At 38.8% G+C, this 21,421-nt stretch overlaps 1 protein-coding gene across 1 annotated transcript in view; it reads left to right on the top strand.

Moving 5' to 3' along the window:
* LRP1B (LDL receptor related protein 1B) overlaps positions 1 to 21,421 on the top strand; it is a 1,301,643-nt gene that overhangs the window by 811,179 nt on the left and 469,043 nt on the right. The window lies entirely within an intron of this gene.

Genomic DNA, 21,421 nt, shown 5'->3' with positions numbered 1-21,421 from the left:
TCATTATTTTTTTATTACATTTGATTTTATAACACAGTTTCATAGGCTCTGGGATTCCCCCAACCCCTCCCTGTACGCTCCCCAACCCCCCATGGTGGATTCCTCCACCTTATTGCAGTATTACAGTTCAAATCCAGACATAATTCTTTCATAGCAAGCATATAGTTTGCATAGTGTCCAGCATCTTATTGTCCAGATAAATTCAACAGTTTCTTGGAGAGACCATCTCTGGTTGAAGGCAGAGCTGGCAAAATATCATCCTGACCCATTAAAAGCCACAACATAACATCAACAACTGTTTACAACCTTATGGAGTTAAATGACATGGTACTGAGTCTGTGTCCATGGAGCAGCATGCATTCAGAGACTCTGTAAAGTTCAACTTTTCATTTTATGATTTAATTACAGTAAAAACATTCTGTGGATCAACTCTAAAATAAGAGCTCTATGATGCTGCTTACAAGCAGTTCTTTTATGTTTTAGTTTTCTGATTCAAATGTAGGTCCCAGGAAGCAGGGATTTTGACCAGAGCAGATGAAAGCATTATTTGCGATGACCATAGCAGCTAGTTGGTGGATTACTTGATTGGAAATCCTTATCTTTGAAATATGATATAAGATAGCAGTTTGTTATGTATTTATTTTCAGGTGCAAAAGTTACATGAAATAATTTGAGAAAGACAGGGACATGGCAAAAAGGAACACTGGAGATTGTTTATTTGTGACAGTATTACATTTTAATATTTCCCCAGTAAAATATTTATATTTACATCTTCAAATATGTTATCAGCCAGTAAATTTTACAATGTTAGTTATTTGGCAGTATCAAGCGTTGGGTAGAATCGATGGTGATACTTTAATGATAAAGATAAGCCAGAAAATAATATGAGAGGACTCATTTTAGGCAATTTTTAAAATATTGAAACCTTATAATGTATGGTGTGTCCAAACAGAATGAAGTGCTACTTTGTAGATTTTTCATTTGAGATATGTGATTTTTAAAATATACTTACAATATTTGTTAAAGGTCAAATGGATATTTGCTTCATTTTTTACCTAAACCTACCAACCCAGTACTGATATTATCATAAGTCAACCAATAGAAAATCTCTTTCTTTTTTTAAAAGATTTGTTTATGTTTATTAAAAGGCAGATTTATAGAGAAGAGACACAGAGAAAGATCTTACATCTGCTGATACTCTTCCCGAATCACTGCAACAGACAGAGTTGAACTGGTCCAAAGGAAGAAGCCAGAGCTTCTTTCTGGTCTTTAATGTGGGTGCAAGAGCCAAAGACTGGTTCCTCCTCTGCTGCTTTTCCTGGCCACAGTCAGGGAGCTGGCAGGACGTGGGGCAGGTGGGAAAGTCCAGCCATATGGGATCCTGGCATTGAAGGTATAGGATTAGCCGTTTGAGCCATCTTGTGAGCTCCTAGAGGACATCTTTCTGTACATGTTAAAATAATGGAAATTTTTAAAAAGTATCAGAAATACTACATAAATTTACATACCATCCTTGTTATAGGGATCATTAAAAATGTACTTACTTTCATTTCAATTTAGTAATAGTGATGCTGAAATGAACAGAAGAAATTTAAATGTAGGGTCCTTGTGTCAAAGGACTGCAAAAATTTTTGCTTTGGCATCTATCCAGTTTTACTTTCTTGGTTGCCAAAGTCAGTCTGTTGCTTGATGAAAGCAGTTCCGTTCCTCACTGTCATCCCCTCACTATTCATATCATACTTGACAAGCTAATTATCTTTATTTCTCTCATAGCTGTATGGTTCTCATGCCCTTCTTTATCTTGCTTGACATCTTCTAAGATCGCTTCCCAGTTTTTATGTTCATTTATGACTCTGGTAACCTATACATGGACATAATAATCTGTTTAGGACAAGATCTATTAAGGTTAAGATTTTCTGGAAAGTAATTTATGTGGAATCTGTTGACCAAAAATAAGTATTTTATTAAGGTTTGTCTCAAGTAATAGAGAAACTGCCCATCTAATTATATAAAGAACAATTAGATGAAATAAGTATTTCAGTAATCATATTAGAAATTACAGAATGCTATCTCCTTTCTTTTTGGTTCAATATCTTATGACCTATAAATTAAACTAACAGAAGCCAGATCAGTGAAGACATATATTGTATTGATATGTTATGTGTATATATTTGCAGAAAAGAGGAATTGAGAGAAATAGTTATATTTAGGAGCTCAGAATGCCATCTTAAAAAAAGAAAAGAGATTTGAACTTGTGGAATTGATCAGTCATGAAGAAGCTACTGAGACATGTTTGAGAGAAATTAATGTACCATATGCACCATTTTAGAAAAATTTGTTTACATTCAGTAAAACCAATGTCAACTTGGGTAACATGACTCTCCTGTAGTTCTGCTTCAAGTAAGAGGGACTATTTTACAGGAGAAAATTGTTACCATCATGAGGGAAATTTGTAAGCCACTTTCAGGTTTCACTGAGCAGGCTAGAGGATTCCTCCTGCATTTGCAGATCCTCAACTCTTTTGTTAAGTATACAGATGTTCATTGACTTACAAAGAGTTTGCATCTTGAAAAACCAATTGTAAGCTGAAAATGCATTCAATGCACTTAACACACTTAACTTTATAGTTTAGGTCCGTTAGCACACTGCAGCATCAGCTGTTTGCCTTTGTGATATTGGGCTAGCTGGTATTATGGCAGGGAATTTGACGACCTCCTGTCTCACATGAAAGACAACTTTTTATACAGACAATTCTAGTTCCCAAGCAGGATTTATTTAGGAAAAATGGGGAAAAAGCTCATGCCCTAGTGGCAGGAGGGCGGTCCAAGCAAGGAAAAGAGCAGAAGTAGTGGTGAAAATGGTGTGTTGTATGCATCATGTCGGGGGAGTCACTCAAACAATGAGAGAGAAACAAAAACAAATACCTGATGCACTACAGGCATCACTGCAGCACCTTGTCCAGAACCAAAGACAGCGGAAGGGTGGGGCTGACCGCTTCCAACTCCCAGTTGGATTCTGATAAGAGGGAAAATGCTATGTGGATTCTGTCCTTTGGTTCTCCTTAAAGGGGAGAAGATGTTCTTGGAAAGGTAAGAAATGGGAAGAAACACAATTTTATATTTTAAAAGGTAACTTCGCCATGGACCAGAGACCCCAACTGCCTATTATCCTGTCTGACACCTCACATTAGCTGCTGTCACTGTTTTACTTATTGTAACAAGGCAGTATGCTAACACATATTGCTATGGAGAGAAACGATAAAAATTCAAAATTCAAGGCAGCTTCTACTGAATGCATATGACTTTTACACCACCATCAGCTCAAAGGCATGTAACTCAAACCATTGCAACTTGGGGACCATCTGTAATTCTCCTACCAATGTGCCATTTGAGGTCACGTATTGCAATCCCATTGCATAGATCAATTAAAATTTTTTTTTAAATTATATTTTGACAATTTTTACATATATATTAGGGTAAAAAGCTGCAAGGGCTACAGGAAATTGGGTAAGACTATTATTTTTTCCATATTGTTTCCTTCATGTTTAAAGGGGGGTATTAAGGGAGAAGGCCTACCCAATTTCCCACCCTCCCCAGTCCCAGATGTAGGGTATGCTCTGAGGTTCTTGCTTAAGTGGTTTTGATATTTCAACAGTTATGAATCGCTGCCAATCTTGCCACTCCAAGCACTATGAGGTCTTTGAAGAATCCACTGATTGACATAATCCATCATAGAGTCTCTGTTTGCCCCATATTTCGCTGCCAACATATAGCTGAGGTGGTTGGTTGACTTGTTCTGTCTTCTCTCTTTTCTTGGTTAGGGTTCTGAGTCCAGCATTTTGATTGGGGAGATCTCCAAAGAAACTTTGAGGTGTACTCAAACCAGATTTTTGTATGTGCTAGCAAGTACAGGGCCTGGCACAGTCCATCGCCCCAATCAGCTGGTGGTTGCAATTGCTGGGTTGTTTCTGTTTTCACTCCCAACTTCCACTGGAACTAATGGGTGTTGCAGTCCAGCCTAGTTCTGCCCAGCACATCCTCGGCCCTCGCATAAACCAGTGGGAGCTACAGCCCAGTTGGAGCGACCTGCAATAACCCCCACCAGGCCAGCCCCCTACCCTGGTTTGCCAGTATGTGTAGCAATAGCCCAGTCTGTCCCACACCGTATTCCACTCCAGCCTCTGTCCTAGTTTTATGCCCTCCCATGGAAGTGGTAACCCAAGAGGGAGGAGCCCACTATTTCCTTCCCAGGTCTCTCCCACTCCCAGATTATGTACTCTCCAGATAGTTCTGTGGTTTGACTTGACAGAACTAGCCCCCAGTGCTAGCTTCTGCCAGCCAATGCTGTGGCTAAGCCCAAATAACCCTCACCCACTCTTTATTTTGTTTGTACCAGTAGGAATAGTCAGCCCAGCCCGGCTTTTCCCTGATCTAGTCCACATGAGGCATACAGGTGTTGTAGCCCTGCCTAGTCTGGTCGGCCCCCATCCCAGGCCATGCTCTCCAGCGGGAGTAGCTGTCCAGCAAAGGAACCACCCCTTATTCCCCTACTGGCTCTGCCCTCTCCCTTCATTGTTCTCACACTTGCTGGTTGGGCACTGCAGTCACTTCCAGTACAGGCAACCTCACCTTGGCATTCCATATTGTGCACTAGTCTTTGTTGTGACCGAACCAGGCTCGACCCACACTGTTCTGGTGCTTGGATTAGCCAGTGGATGATGTAGACAGATTCAGCCTGGTCTTCACCCAACCCCTGCCAAATGTATGCCAGTGGATAACTTTCCATGGCCTGTTCTGGGCTGTTTCCTAGCATGTTTCTTGCGCTTACCTGCCGGGTCTGTGTCCTGCCAGAGAAGTTGTCCAGGCTCCTCCATCAGAACCCCTCCCAGTGCCAGATTTTGCACATGCCAGGGGGTCCATGAGCCAGTACTACTCAGTTCCACTCCTGTCCTAGCAGGAACAGTGGCTTTTCCTGACTGGCCTTCAACCCAAACTGGTCCTTGCTGTTGGATGTTTCATCCCAGCCATGGTTTGTCCATACTCACATATGGCTCACACATGGCTCAGTAGGGGGTTGAGACCCTGCCTATTCCATCGCACATCTATCCCGGTCCTCCAGGACACCAGAGGGTGTTGGGGTCTGGCCCGGCTTGCTGCATCCAATCCCAGTCCACACTTGTGCCAAGGAACACTACAACTGTTTCCAGATCAGAACGCAGCCCCCATTTCAGGCCACACGCCCCTTGGTGGGAATCTCAACCCAGCTAGGGTTGTTCCCTTTGCTCCCCAACTGGGCCTGTTCCCAGCCATAGATCACATGCATGCCAGTGGTTGCTCTGACTCAGCTTGGCACAGCCCCTCACCTGTCCTGACCTCTGCCTTAGACACTGTGGCTTAGCATTCCTGGCTCACGCAGACCAGTAGGTGCAAGAGCCTAGCTCAGCATGACCTGTGCTCCCTCCTGGTCTCTAGTTTTACTTGTGGGCTAAGGTTTGCTCAGTCCTGCCTGATTTACCCTCTTCCATTACCAATTGATACATTTGCCAGCTGTTGGAGCTGCTTTGCCCCGCTTGTTCAACCCCTAGGTCTGGACCACATGTTCACCAGCGGGAGCTATGACTTACCTAGGGAGTTTCCCAAGTTCCTCCACTTGATCCACTCCAAGACCCAATTCTCATACATGCCATTGGGTTTAGGCAAGTGCCCAATGCAGTGTGGCCTTCCATTTTGCCTTGTATGAGCTGGTGAATGTTGCAGCCTGGCCCACCCCACACCCTATTCAGGATGCACATTCTGGTGCTGCTGCCCTGACCAGTCCAGACTGTTGGGGGTTCCTTTACCTGTGATTGATGTCAGGCTCCTTGTTCACACCTAGCTTAGTCCATCACCACCCCAACTCTTGAGATAACCAGTGGGGCTAGAATTTCCACAGGGTGTGGCCCACACATCCCTCACAGAATTTACCTCCGGTTATGGTGCTTGAGTGCTAGTTAATGTAATGGCTTGCTTAATATGACCCTTCTCCTGATCCATCATCATGTCAGGTAACATGATATGATTCTGCAGGACAAGCTCCAAGCCATAGCTTCTGCATGGACTGATATCTAGTGGTCAGCATTGTTCAGTGATTACAAGTTTTACAAAGGAAGAGTTACTGTCATTGGGAATCTTTACGAATGCTTCACGTCCTAGAAGCACAATGGGTTCAACCTGGATCTAACTAAGCAGCGACTCAAAGAACCCAAACCCCAGAGCTCCCTGGCCAGGTAGCAGCAAGCAGAGCCTGGCACCAAATGGCACACTGGCCCAGGGACAGCTCACCACATGCACATGGTGGCTGTCGTCTGGGATCCAGGCATGAGATGGCCCGTCCTGGGACCCACCTCCGTAGATCAATTTTAAAGGCATACTTGTCAGGTCAGTCAGACAGGCCGCTCTGCCAACCTCTGCAGTAAACATTCATGGAGAGTGAACTCAACATTTAGTCAGTGAAGGCCCCTTCCATTTCATTTGGGAATGAGAAAGTTATGAGTGAAAAGGTGTCCCTTCCTCTTATCCATCCTTCTTTCCGTCTGTCCTTCTTCCCTTCCTCCCTTCCTCCCCACCCCTCCCTTCCCTTCTTTTTTTTAATCTATCTATCTATCTATCTATCTATCTATCTATCTATCTATCCATCTATCTATCCATCCATCCATCCATCCATCCATTTATCTATCTAACTAAAGAAATCATAAGCAAGTCACCTAGAAATTTTCAGCCTTTTAGAACAAAGTAAGTGACTGACTATTTTGGATTTTTGCAATTTCAAATCAGCTTCTACCTAATATATCAGAATGTCCATTCTTTTCTTAAGGTAACTTTGACTAGAAACTGCCCAGTATGACCAGAATTACTTGCTTTGTTTTAAACGGATAAGTCTATTGTTTGCTCTCTTCAGGAGGTACCTAGAGTTACTGTATGATAAAGATTTAATTACTGACTTTCCAACATTCCTTCTTCCAGGAAACCTCAGTAACTTGCAGAGAGCTGGCACCCCCATGCTGAAATGCCCCGATTTATAATGAAGGGACAGCACAGCATTGCTATGTCCTGCCTCCAGGTTTATTAGTGAAATTCAATATCAGTAGCTGAAAGCTGCACTGCAGCTTGAGGAACCCCTGGGGAATTTCTATTCTTCAGTGTCACACTTACTTAAAGATATCAACAGAGAAGAGAAAGGAAAAAAAAATCCATTAAATAACTGCCCAGGCACCAACAGATAATAATTCTCAATTGTTTAGTTTTCTATCCTTTATCTCTTTTGCTTTGATACAACAGTTTGTAACCAAATTATATCCTAGGCATCAGACAGCTGAGATTGTGGAATTTATGCAATGTTAGTTTAAATTATTTCCAGAGCTAGTGTTTCTATCACCGTATTAAGCAGTTCTTCATCATAATATATCTGTTGTGCATTTTTAAGGAGCTGAAAATATAAGATTGAAAAAAGGCAACTCAAATGGCTACCTTCATGGAGTGTGAATTCAGCTGAAGTACACAATAGATGCATAAATGTACAAGGGTCATGGAGAGGAGGATGCTGTGAAAAACAGGGTAAGATAGTTGCCAGGAGTTCCAAAATATGTTGGGACTTAGGCCTGAATGAGAAAATATCATCTTGTGGAAATTTATAAGGGTTTCCTACAAGAATAACAAATAAAATACTCTGAAGGATAAAAAGTGTGTGAGCATTCTATCTGCTGTGGCAAGATTGGCAGGACCTCCCATCCAGAGGAGAGGAGGTGAAGGTAGAAAGGTCAGGTGGGACCTGCCATTAATAGTAAAACTGAGTTCTTTGCTCTAATAGTGAGTTGAAGGCATAAACATGGACTGTTTAGGATCTGGTTATTATAAACGTACTCAGTGCCATGTGATGTCTGGACTATGGAATAGGGAATGAATAGAAGCTGCAGGACTTTCTGAGGCTGTTACAGAAGTTCAGGAGAGACAGATGTCTTGGACTCTGTAGTATCGTTGCAAATGGAAGGGATGTGCACCTACAGAAATACTTGGGAGGGGGCTAGTTGGGATACACTGAGTGGTAAGGTTCAGCCTTACCTCAGTATGTGGTGATTTAAAAAAGAAAAACTGTTATTGAGTGGCTTCTGATTTGCTTCACAGACTGGAATTTCAGTGTGTCAAGCCTTTAAAAAATTTTTTTTTCTTTAGTATGTAACTTTGCCCTTAAAAAACTAGGTTGATAAGAAGGAACATATTAAATCAGTCGTTCACAGCTATGATAGCAGAATACCTTAGACTGTGTGACTTGAACAATAAAGATTGGCCTTCTCACTATTATGGTTGCTGACATCCAGGTTCAAGGTTATGGAAAGTTGGTTTTTTCCTGAGGCCTCCTCAGCTTACAGGGAAGCACCTCCTTGTAGTATTCTCTTGCGTTCTTTTCTCTCTCTGGGTGCACCCCTCTGCTATCTTCTCATAAGGAAACCATTTATCTTAAAATAGGTCCTATCCTTCAAGACTTCAGTTCATATTAAGTGTCTATATCAGCTCAAGCTGCAATTGAGCCAGATCAGAGGCTAGGATTTTAGCAAATGAATTTTGCGAATTTCAGTAAGTCTGTGACAGAGAGGATTATCAAAATAGCCATCTTTGCACCTTGCTTGTGCTGAGCCTTTGATCTAGAAGAAAATAATTTTCATATATCTTTTTCTTAATAGTATGTATGTAAAGGTCATTTCAAGATTAATCTTTTATAAAACCTATTTCACTGATAAATTATAATGTGATCATTACATATGAATGTAAACAGATCTAATGTTTATTTCTCCAACTAGATCATTATCTTGCAGACAATGAGTCCATTACATTAATGGGTGTCGGGAGTCATTGCAACAGGAAATTCACATATTTCCTATTGATAGTAGTAATTATTGATCTGAAACAGCTGCCATGTAAATGTTTGTTCCTTGAAAGAGTAAGAGAGGTGAATTAAAAGCATAGAAATGTAGGGAAATTCTATCCATGGTTTTTTAAAAAATGTAATTCTACAAAAATTGCTATTGGGAGCAGGTAGATATTTCTGAAGTGTTGATGTAGCAGGATCAGTGTACTCAAACATATGCCTCAATTTTTTGTTTGTTTATTCCTTCATTAATTATAAGTACCAATTTTTAAACTTGCTGCTCACGTCACTTGGTTCACAGAGCAAGATCTTCCATCCACTGCTTCATTTCCTAATTGGTCATAATGGCCAGAGCTGGGCCAGTCTATAGCCAGGAACTACTTCCTGTCTCCCACATGGGTTCCTGAGCCCAAATCCTTGGGTCTTTTTCATATCTTGTCTATGTCTTCAGTACAATGGTCTTTCTCCTTTTTACTTGGTGAACATTATTTTAATGGTGCATTCAGCTTGTAATTGCAAAGTAAATAGAAATTATGTTATTGCAAAAAAGTAATAAAATGAAAGAAAAAAAAAGAATTCAGAGAATGGAAATATGGTTATCTTAATGAAATATGTATTAACTTTTTTTATTAACCCTGGGATATCCCAAAGTTTCCAAATAGAAGTCCCATTTCATTTGAGTCATGAAGTCTCTGTATGTTTCCCACATTACTGAGAATAAAGGCATGAATAGCAGTGGGGGTGGAGGTAAGGATTCCAGATGAAGCAAGTTAAGAGGAAGCCCAAAAGACATAGGCAGACTTTAGAAGTATTATGGAAACTATGAACACTGTCAATTCCACATTAACCTATTAACAAGGTGAATTGAAGGAGGGCGTGCAAAGTAGAGTTTAGACACAAATGTGACTGCTAGAGAATGAATACTTAATAAAAGTGTATTTGTAAAATGCTCAAAAAGTCTGTTGTGTCATCTGTACTAAGGGAAACACTTCTTTTCTTTCTTCACCTTCCCTTTTGTAATAAAAAATGAAGTTAGGTAACACAAGTTGTCACTGAAGAAATTCTACTTTTCATTTTCTAAGTATCTCAGCAAGTAACCTTTCAGAGCTGTTTGTGTTTGTGTCTGTTGGTTCCTCCCTCTCACTGTCATTCTCCCCTTCAGCAATGCACAAAATACTAATTCATTGGCATCACAGGCAAGCCATCAACTCGGAAATTAAATCACCTGCCATTCTCGAGTTTTTCTATATAACCCCAGACTGCCCTGCGGTTCTCAATGAGGCAAGTCACTCAATGTAACAATGAATTGAAGAACTTCAGGGATGCACCTGTCAGTTCAAGGTCATGAAAAGTTAGGAGCAAATTTTGACTTTTGTTCTGCAGTGTTCTCCTTCCTTCTTCACTGTCCTCCAAATTCCTCATTGAAGAACTCGTAAGATTTAGGAAAAGTCAAGGCAAAGAAAATTGCAGTGTCATCTCTGGCACCAGAAATTTTATTTTATTTTATTTTATTTTATTTTTATTTATTTATTTATTTATTTATTTTGCAGTAGCTCGGGAGGGGAAAGCAAGGGGGTTAGCTTTATTAAAAATGCAGGGATGAGCAGTTAACAGGCTAACAGATTGCTGGAAGCTGGTATCTCTGCTTCTGGTTGTCCAGGTGGAGGGGCGTTGCTGATTTGCACTAGGTACAGTGTAAAAATGTAATGGTTCCTACATAACCATGAAAAACAGGCTCATATGTAGATAGCTATGTAGCTCACTGTAGTTTAGGTTTTTTTTTTTTTTCAAAGAATAAACTGCCATTTTCTTTCTTCCACATTTTTGCCATGATATGGTTAATCTATCCCTGGAAAAATGGAAAGTACAAATCAGTATTCCTGGAACGTGGAATACTGGAGGCAGTAATGGGTGTCTCATGATGGGAAATTTAGCAGGCATGCAATCACAGATGACGTTTTTGCTATGCAATGGTGTTTGGCAGGGGAAATAATTCCTTAGACAGTGTTAAGCAGCAGAGTGGCATGCCCAGCATTGTGTTGTAGAGACATCTCTATAATGTTTCCTAAATAATGTCAGGAGAAAGACAATGATGACACTCTGAGTTAAGCAGTTTCAATAAGGAAGGTGAGGGTGCAGAGTGTTTCTGACACAGTGGGGAAGAGCTAAGTGTTGCTTACCAGGTTTAAATAGGCTTCTAGGAAAGGAAGTGTGGGGAGGGCCACGAGAGAAATAAGACTGGTGTTTGTCAATGATGACTGAGCACGGGCTACTTGCTGTGACAGTTGACTGGAAAAATAAGTATAATTGTAACAGGTTAATTAACAGATGGCTTAGATTAATTGTATTCTGAGTAATGTGAATGATTCTTGGATGTATGCAGGTAGAAATCCTTACCATAACACAGGTTCAGCATGAACATTAATAGAAGCATAAACATGAAGAAAATTGAGATGGTGGCGCTGTTAAGCAGATCAGCAGTTGGAGAAGAATGCTCTGCTTACCCTTCTCCGCTTTCCCAAATCCCCAGGCCATAGGAATAATCTCAACTCTTTAGAATATTTCTTTTGGTCATTGATACCTTATTGTTGAATTGCTGAAAGTTACAGATATTTTACAATGAATTAATGCTACAGTGTTGGAAGATGAGGGTCTTTAAGCCCTCCTGCAAAAATGCATTTTCCCTGAGGTTCTCTTCTTTCTTGTGGCGCACACAGCTTTCTCTCATTGCTTGCTGCAGTGATCCTTGGCTCCCTGTACACCATTACCTCCAAGGCTTTTGTCTGTCCTATTCAGTCCATTTCCCTGGTTAAGTGAAACAGCATTCTAGAACGGGTACTTGTGAACAAAAATTCATCCAAACAGTGTTGTCTGGAAATATCTTCATCATAAACTTGCGTTGGATTTGTTTGGTTCTGGAGATACAAGTTGAAAATGGTTTTATGCAGATCTTCTCAGGCCGACTCGATTGTCCTGTCACTGTTAACATTGTAGTTCAGAAACTCAATGGCATTCTATGTTTTGATCATAATTTTTCTTCCTAAGAAACTTTGAACCCTCTGATGTATATTTAATAGGTATAAACCTTGTTATGTAGTGTTTGCTCATATCCACCTTGCCAGAAACTTATCTGGCAGTTTTAACTCGAAAACCAGTGTCCTTAATGTCTATGTATCTAAGCTTTCTACCAAAAATTTTAATAATACGTTTAATTACTGAGGGCAAATTTTGATTTCTTTCACTCTTCTTTCTTTATAACCTCCTATTGTGGTTTCAAGAATGTCAGCACCACTATCTGAGTCTGTACTTTTGCTCTAGTTTGCTCTATTTCATTCTAATTTTGCTGCTGCTTCTGTTTCTTTTGAGTATTTCCCTCCATTATTTATGTATTTATCTATTTAATTTGATCTCTATGTCATATAATCCATGCATGCCACAGTATCCAAGTTATTTCTTAAAGCATGTGGTGTTTCCTGGTGGTTTCATTACCTTTCTAACTTTGACTGGAATTTCAGAATTCCAATGTAAGGCTTATGGAACAGTAATCACTTAACACAGCTCCACTGATCTGTTTTGTACGGGCAGGCAGAAACCCTCCAATCACATTTTTCCCCCACTTTAGCCTTAGTTGGGCAATTTTCCATTTCAGAGAAGTCTGTTAGAATATTATTTTGGGGAGAAAGGCCTGAATGTCAGGTTCTTCCAAAAGTAGAAGCTCTCAAGTCTGTGGTTCTTACCTCTCGCTGCACATTGGAATGAAAGGAAATTTGAACAGCGCTGATTTTCATGCCAAAGGCCCAATGATTCAGTAATGTCTAGGGGTGGAACACAGATTATTTTCAATGGTTTTCCATGTGGCTGTAATGTCTCAGATGGAGACAGATGCCATGAACCAGAAGCATCAGCCCATCTGTCACCTGGGAATTCGTCACACCGCCAAATTTTTTTTAGTTCCTGTTAGACACAACTCTGGGGCTGGAATTGAGTGAACTCTGTTGTAGTAATCTTTCCAGGGTACTCAAACTCATGCTTAAATGTAAGATGCTAATGCTGTTATTATTTCTCAGTGATACTATTTCTCAGTCATGTTTTCAGCTAAATTGCTAATCCCTTATCATACCTGCGGAAGGATGCTGCCTTGAATTCTGTTTCTTACAGTAAACCATTCCTTCTGATTTCAATTATACCCATAGCCCTATTTTTGAATGTTTTGAAGCACACAACATCTGATCTCTTTTGAGGTTCTATACTGTAAATTAATCTGGCTTTCTCCTATTGCAAGTCTAGATTTTCATTTTATCTATTACAGTAGCCATTATTAGAGTCTACGTTCAACCTGCAGTTATCTTTTTTGTTTGTTTGTTTGTTTGTTTGTTCATAATGGCCTCTCCTTTCTTTCCTTGTCTTTTTGGGTTTTGTGTTTCTACTTGCTTTTAATAATTTTTTTTGCTCCAGAAAATTATAGTGATCATAAAATCACATAAAACATAGGACCCAGTTATATTGAATTACAAATAGACTATAACAATATTTGTATACTCTAAAACATGGTTATTTACCTGACATTCAAATGTAATCACTCATTACATTAAGTATTTTAAATGTAAAATGCTAGATATTTTTTAAGAAAAGTAATGATTTAAGTCATGCATCTCAGTAATTCTGGTGTGCTTCAATGAAATGCATGCTCAATACTTCAAAAGTAACTTACTAATTCTGGTGGCCCAGTAAATAAGTAAAGCATCATCAATATTTCATTATTTTTCTATAATTCACTAACAAATACCTGACTACAACTCTGTTCCTGTTGACATAAAGCATTGTTTAAATTTACGTGTATTAAGTTATGTTTGCATTATTTAGTACAGAATTATTACATCTAATGGGAGGTGTATATATGCATATGACAATGCAGTAGAAAGAGCATTGGAGTTTTTGAAATACCAAACATGAGTTAACACCAAATTCCCACAGTGGGATTTACAGGAGAGTCATTCTCTCACTTTCTGGCTTTGCATTTGTTTTCATTAACAGGAGATAGATTAAAATACCATACATCATTTATGATGATTTGATGAGACAATCAACATTCATTTGCTTATGCTTAGTGCCCCATAAAGAGCCTGATACTTAGAAGTAGTTTGCTGGATATTATTTCCCTCTATCTCTCGGGAAATATTGGAGACTGCATGGTAACTTGATTAATACTGTCATGCTTACTTTCATATATCATAAATACCATTAATGCCTATGTTAGTAAACTTACTACATTGCTAGTTCAGTCATCACATAGTCTCATAGACCAGCTTAAGAAAAATCGTTTTGTTTAAATTCTGAAAACAGCAGTTTGTGATCAAAGTGTCCATAGGTTTAAGTTTTTGAGTTTTGTGTCCTTGGCTACAATTAGTTGTTATCTGTCTCTGTCACTCACTCTTTTTTTTTTTTTTAAAGATTTATTTTTATTATTTTTTCATTGGAAAGGCGGATATACAGAGAGGAGAGACAGAGAGGAAGATCTTCCGTCCGATGATTCACTCCCCAAGTGAGCGCAACGGGCCGATACTATGCCGATCTGAAGCCAGGAGCCTCCTCCGGGTCTCCCACACGGGTGCAGGTTCCCAAAGCCTTGGGCCGTCCTCGACTGCCTTCCCAGGCCACAAGCAGGGAGCTGGAAGGGAAGCGGGGCTGCCGGGATTAGAACCGGCGCCCATATGGGATCCCGGGGGTGCAAGGCGAGGACCTTTTAACCACTTGCGCCACCGCGCCGGGCCCCACTCACTCTTTTTTAAACTTCCTTTCGTCTATGCACATTTGTCTTTTTTTTTTTTCTAAGGCACAATCATTTTGGATTAGAGTTTGCTTGTGTTATGACTCGATTGTAGTCTTAAACGTCTAATCTCTAATTACAAAGTGTCAGGCAATGGCAATTTGTTTTATGAATTTGAAGGTGGTAGTGTTATGCATGGGGGGAGGTTCCGTGTCATCAAATACAAGTGAAGGGAATTTACTCATACTTACTTTCATTTGACTTAAGCTGTTTTTACTCCTATAATTTCTGAAAAATTTAGCTTATTCATATCAATAGCAATTTGAGACAAAAAAAGGGACAAATAGATAGTAACTAGGTAATATAAAACCAAGCACTTTGTGTTACAGAAACTTTTAAAAGGCATAATGTTTTGAAGGAAAGATCTAAAAGTGATAATATCAACAGAAATGAGAGAAATAATCTTATTTAAAGATTTTCTAGGTTCGAAATTTACTAGCAGGATATTTTTGATGATGTTTATTTGTCTAATTACTGCACAGGTATTTAGAGAGGTTCGACATGCTGCCAGTTCAAAGGAATGCAAAGCTCTGTGAAGTACCGGAAAAAGTATAAGACAGGGTCTTTCTCATGCTTTCATGTATAGATGAGGAATGAAAATTAGTACAGGTGAGACAAAGAGATAAAACAGCACTTAAATAGAAAAGCCTTTGATTATGTTTGTAGAGGCCTCAGTGTATTTGGGGAAGAGGTGTTAATGTGTAGTGTGCTGGTTTGAAGTACTGCAGTCTCCGCAGGGGCTGTATTTGGGCTTTGAAGTATGAGCAAAGCGAGGTTATGTACAGAGTGTAGAAACTGACATAAATTGTGAGTCTTTGCCTGGTTTCTTTGTGGCATAAATAATAGTTTTCAAGTATTATTTTTCTAGAGGTCTATTTATTATTTCATGTTTGTCCCCTAGTTAGAATAGAGTCTATAAAGGCATAGATCTGATTTGTCTTAACTTCTGACATGTTTGCATCATCTAGAATAATACTTGATAAACAGCAGGTGTTCCCCGTTGCTTAAATAAATGCGAGAGTGAATATTGTGAGATATATTAAAGCTGAAAAGTTGGAAAACCAGTCTCAGTACATAAGATAAATGCAGATTAGTTACGGTTTTAAAGCCTAGTGGAAAATTTTGAATCTGAAGTAGTATGTAATTAGTAGGGTTTACAGATTCTTAAACAAGATCAGGGAGGAAGTAACATGTGTTTGTATAGAACCATAAAAAGGAGGACTTTGTTTCAGGATAGTGGTGGACTTACTTTCATGGTGGTTATCAGTAGCATGAATGGTCCATGTCCTGTCTTTTATGGTCAACAACCTCAACACCTTAGTTCTTTCTGTTGAGTACCTTTTCTGGTTTACTTACCAACCCTGAAGCAGTCCTTTGAGAATACGGTTCATCACACTCACAGACCATGTGAGGCTGTATCACGGGTTTGTGTTACTTATAGAAGCCCCACCTGTGCAAGAACTGTACTTTAGAATCAGGTTGTACAGACACTCCTGCTGCCTTCTAGAGTTCACTAAGGGTTTTTCCTTTTTTCCTTTTTTTTTTTGGTCTCTTGAAACAATAGAAAGTATAACCAGAAATGGATTTTGTAATATCTTACTAGTCAGAGATTTTTGGTTAAGGTATTATTTTTCTTTTAGAGATATATTTATTTTTATTGGTAAATCAGCTATACAGAGAAGAGGAGAGACAGAGAGGAAGATCTTCTGTCCCTTGATTCTTTCCCCAAGTGAAGGCAATGGGCAGAGCTGTGCAGATCTGAAGCCAGGAGCTAGGACCTTTTTTTGGGTCACCAATATGGGTCCAGGGTCCCAAGGCTTTGGGCCATCCTCAACTGCTTTCCCAGGCCACCAGCAAGCAGCTGGATGGGAAGCAGGTCTGCTGGTATTAGAACCAGAACCCATATGGGATCCCAGCATATGTGAGATGAGGACATTAAGTTAAGGACTGCTTAACTACTGTGCTGGGCATGGAAAAATTAATATCAAAATAGGCTTGCACACTACCCAAAATGAATTAGAGACTCACTGCAATAACTATGAAAAATCTTGTGATATTGCTATACAACTAGAAATATCACCACCAAACTTTGTAAGGAACTATGAAGAACCCCAAATCATCAAAGTGATCTTAAACAAAATAAGATGTAATGTTTTAATGATCTAAACTTCATTTGGTGTTACTTAATAAAATGCAGCTGGATTCCTGTATGCAATTCAGTGGGTGTTGTGTAGATTTGAACTATATACAACTAGAAAAGGATTATTTTAGTGACTATTTTTTTTTCAGATGATCATGAATATTGTTATTTAAAATGATTTAACATCTCAGGATGTCAGTTTCTTAGAAGTAAATTGAAAGGATTGTATTGTGAAGTTTATGTTTTTAAATACATTCACTTAGCTGAATTTATCACTTATTCAGACATAGCTTTGGCTCATCATGCATTGGTCCTTCAGAAGAAACTGCTTGTATGTACAGCTTTCAAATGTTGACATATTTCTTTGTAGCTTGTAAAGAATTATGTTTATGAACATCATCATTAGAATGTCACTGAAATAAACTGTAAATATTAGGAAATTTTCAAGCCTCTGATACTGAATACAAGTTTTCTGGCACTGTGATTTTTACTTGAATGCTTAAATTGTGTCATCAGAAATTTTCTGTTGCTTTTCTTGACATGACAAGCGCCTTTCATTTATCTTAAGAAACTATCTGCCACATACTGATGAATAGCCAGAGATTATGTCAGTCATTTTTAAAATGAAAAAAAAAAATTGTGTCATATCAAAAAATAGCTAATTCTTGCAACTCAAGCCATCTCATAAATATATTCCTTCTAGAAAATTATGTTTTTTGAGACAGCAGAAGTGATTTAGAAATTTTCCCATTTTGTCTTAACAGAATGTCAAAAAGCTAGAAAATAAGGAGTTGAGCTTTAACGAATTCAGTCTTTATTGGTGAATTAAACTAACCTTTAAGCAATTTGTGATTTGTTAAGTAATCAGTGATTTGTTCTTCCCGAGTACAAGATAAAAGAGAAGCCAACGGTTTCCTACAGGTTCCCAAATTGAGTTTGGAATTTTAAGACAGATATTCCCATTTTATCTTTTGCTTTTTATTTTCTGTTTCTTGCTGTCTTTATTGTGCAAGATTTCTTCAACTACATTTTATGCTGTTTGTATGAAAATATCTTTGATTAGCAATTTTTTTTTAATTTCTGAGAAAAATGTCTTGCCCTATGCTTATTCCTCTTTTTTAACAACATCGTTTTTAATGAATGAGATATATGTTAGAACCTCTTGAGGATTATATTGACTTTAAAATTTGATAATTTTAAAAGAGCTTTTCTTTTCTGGATGTGACTTATGCACATTATGTTATTTATGTGTATGCTTATGTTTCAATCTGCAACTTTATTTATTTAGTTGCAGATCCTTTATTTGCCTTGACGTTCAACAGAGAAAGGCAGGATAGCAACAAGAATGTCCTCTACTTGGTGAAAGTAGAGCTCTTCGTTTTGTATTTTCAGTGTGGGATATTTTGCATAGCATTGGATTTTGTGACTTGCCAGTATTTTTTAAGATATGTTCTAGGAGACCATCTCAAAAAGTCACACTGAGGAAAACTGTTGTAACAACCAACTGAAATATTTCAAATGCTTTTATTTGCCTATCTTAAGAGCTATGATTATTTGTTAGAGACTTTCCATTGGTCAGAGCCCATATGTCAGCTGAGAGCAAAGTACTGGAGAGGTAACGGTGATATGCAATATCATATATAAAATATCTTCTTTTAAGTCTGGCATGATGGCTCAGTGGCTAAATCCTTGTCTTGCAAGGTGTTGGTTTGTATCCCAGATGCTCCACTTCCCTTCTAGCTCCCTGATGTGACCTGGGAAAGCATCAAACGATGGTCCAATTTCTTGTCCCCTGTATCACAGAGAAGACCTGGAAAGAAGCTCCTGGCTCTTGGCTTTAGATCACTCAACTTTGACTGTTGAGGCCATTTGGGGAATGAACCAGCAGAGAGATATTTCTGTCTCCTCTATTTGTTAGTCCAATCTAACTTTCCAGTAAAAAAAAAAAAAAATTGAAATGTCTTATTACAAAATTTATTGATTTGAAACTGATGGTTGCAGAGAAACAGAGAGAGGCATGGAGAAAGATCTTGCTTCTGTTGGTTCAATCTCCTGATGGTCACAACAGCTAGAGCTGGACCAGGGGGAAGCCGTGAGTCTAGAGATTCTTGCAGGCCTCCCATGTAGTTGATAGATGCTATGAACGTGGGCCATCATGCACTGCTTTTTCAAGGTCATTATCATGGAAGCAGATCATAAATGGAAAATCCAGAACAGAATAAGCATCTTATGGGATACTGGTTTTGCAGACCATGGCAAGACCTGCTATACCACAATGTCAGACACTATAAAAATATTTTCATTCATCACTTTACTCTATACTACTGTTTCACTATTTACAGGTTGAAATCAGGAGTTCAGTAGAGAGAGTAATTTCCATTTCTTTATATTTTCTCTTACCATCATCTAGAGTGTTATTTTACCTGCCTATTTCTTCATTTTCCTTATGTCATCTTCCATAGTGTTATTTATACACAGTTTATGTGCATCTCATTTTTATGGGTTTATGTTATGTTTTTGCATTTCCAGAGATGTGGTGTTGTAGAAAAAATTGAAAAGAGAACATTATATGCTGGATCCAATATATTACAGTATACACCTTTAATAGAGTTGATACCTTGAGAGAAACAAAGGCTCTACATTTTTTATTCATAGAGAACCTTCATGTTTTCCAATTCATAGCTTATAAATACAGATAAAAGTAAAAGTGCCACTCAGCTGCAACACCATAACTCAAGCACCAGATCTGTGCTAAGAGAAGGAAGATTAAGGTCTGCCACCATCGTGTAGTAGTTAAGCCTCTGCTTGTGCTAGCAGTATCCCATATGGTGGTGGCAGAGTCACTTCTCCACACTCCACTTCCAATATAGTTCCCTGATAGCCTTGTGAAGCAAATACAGATGGCCCAAGTCCTAGGTCATGCATGTAGGAAACAAAGAGGAAGTGGTTGGCTCCTGGCTTCAAACCATCCTGTTTCTGGCCATATAGTAGCCATTTGGGGAGTGAACCATTAGAAGGAACATTTCTCTCTCTCTCCTTCTCTCCCTCCCTCCCTCTCTCTCTCCTTTCTCTCACCTCCCTTCAGAGAGAGAAAAGAAAAACTACCCATATATAGAAGTGAGCATTGCACTCGTGAGATTAAGATTATGGACTCTGAAGTCTGTTTTATCTATGACCTGGCCACCAATCAATGCTCCAGGGAAAACTATATGACCTCTCTTGTTTCAGTGTTCTTAGCCATAAAATTGTTTCATACAAATAGTACTTATAGAATTGCTGTAGACATTACCAGAAACTAATCATCTACAATGTTTAGTGTTTTGTATTACCCCAAATCAGATGCAGCTGAGGAGGGTGACAGTGTTGGTGTCAGTATTACTGTTATTCCTGAAATACCTGAAACTGACTCTGATTCAATCAAAACATTCTGGCGTTTGAATGGACATAATTTTACCTTGAGTGTAAAGATGGTACTTAGCACCCCTGTCCTTCTCTTCCCCCAACGTAATTAAGTAATCTTTAACTTTAGTCATAAATGCACGTGTGGTCTTTGTTGTCATAGATTGCATAGTTTAAAAAGATCCAAACTAGTGAACTCCCTTAAAAGTGATACTCTTCACTTTAAACTATTAGCTTGCTTTCTGTATTACTCTGTCTTAAATGCGTCATCATGGAGTCTCAGAAGTTATACAAGTTTTGGAAATAAGAAGACCTGAATATACCAGCTTAATTATTGATTAAATCTTACAATTCCTGCATTCTTTAACTATGAAATCAGAATGAATAAGCACATCATCAAAGTTTCACAATGATGGCTTGAAATGGTCCTGAAATAAACAAACTTGTTTCTTGAGGGTCTTCTTGTTCTTGAGAGCTCTGTTGAATATTTAAAGTGCATTAAAAAGTCTCAAAATTTCAACTGAGCATCCACTACCAAAAAGCAATGTGAATGAATACATTTTGAGGAAAGGAACACACATGTTGCAAAGAAGTTTCTCTAATTGTAAAGCAGCCAGTATTGGAGTGCACGCCTGGTTGAAAGTTTACACATTTGGCAAACAAAAAATTGGTGAATAATATGCTGCTTTTCTTTGTAATTTTAGTTTAGATATTTGTTAGGTTGTGGCACAGTGGCTTAAACTTGGATAACCACATCCCATACTAAGTGCCAATATGAATCCAAACTACTCTGCTTCTGACCCAGCCTCCTGCTAATGCATCCTAGGAGGCGGCAGTCAAGCCCCTTGGTCCCTGCCACCCACATGGGAGACTTGCAAGGAACTGCTGGCTTCTAGCTTCAGCCTGGCATAATTGACTTTTGTTGCAATCTGGGGAGTGACTCAGGACATGGAAGGTCTCTCTCTCTCTCTGCCTCCCTCTCCCTCTTTTTCTTTTTCTTTCAACTAGGTGTTTTCATGAACATTGGCATTCATTTACAAAAATACTTCATACTTATTTTGGTTACATTTGACCTTTACATTTGAAATATGCTTCATTTCTATGTAATATTCATAGATTAAATGATATGCAATATCACATTACATATTCTGTTT

The sequence above is a fragment of the Ochotona curzoniae genome, unplaced genomic scaffold, assembly GCF_017591425.1.
Source record: "Ochotona curzoniae isolate NIBS_2020 unplaced genomic scaffold, NIBS_Ocur_1.0 contig_2210, whole genome shotgun sequence".
NCBI classification, from domain to species: domain Eukaryota; kingdom Metazoa; phylum Chordata; class Mammalia; order Lagomorpha; family Ochotonidae; genus Ochotona; species Ochotona curzoniae.
Note: the sequence above shows the minus strand (reverse complement) of the source record. Positions and strands in the feature narration are given on the sequence as shown.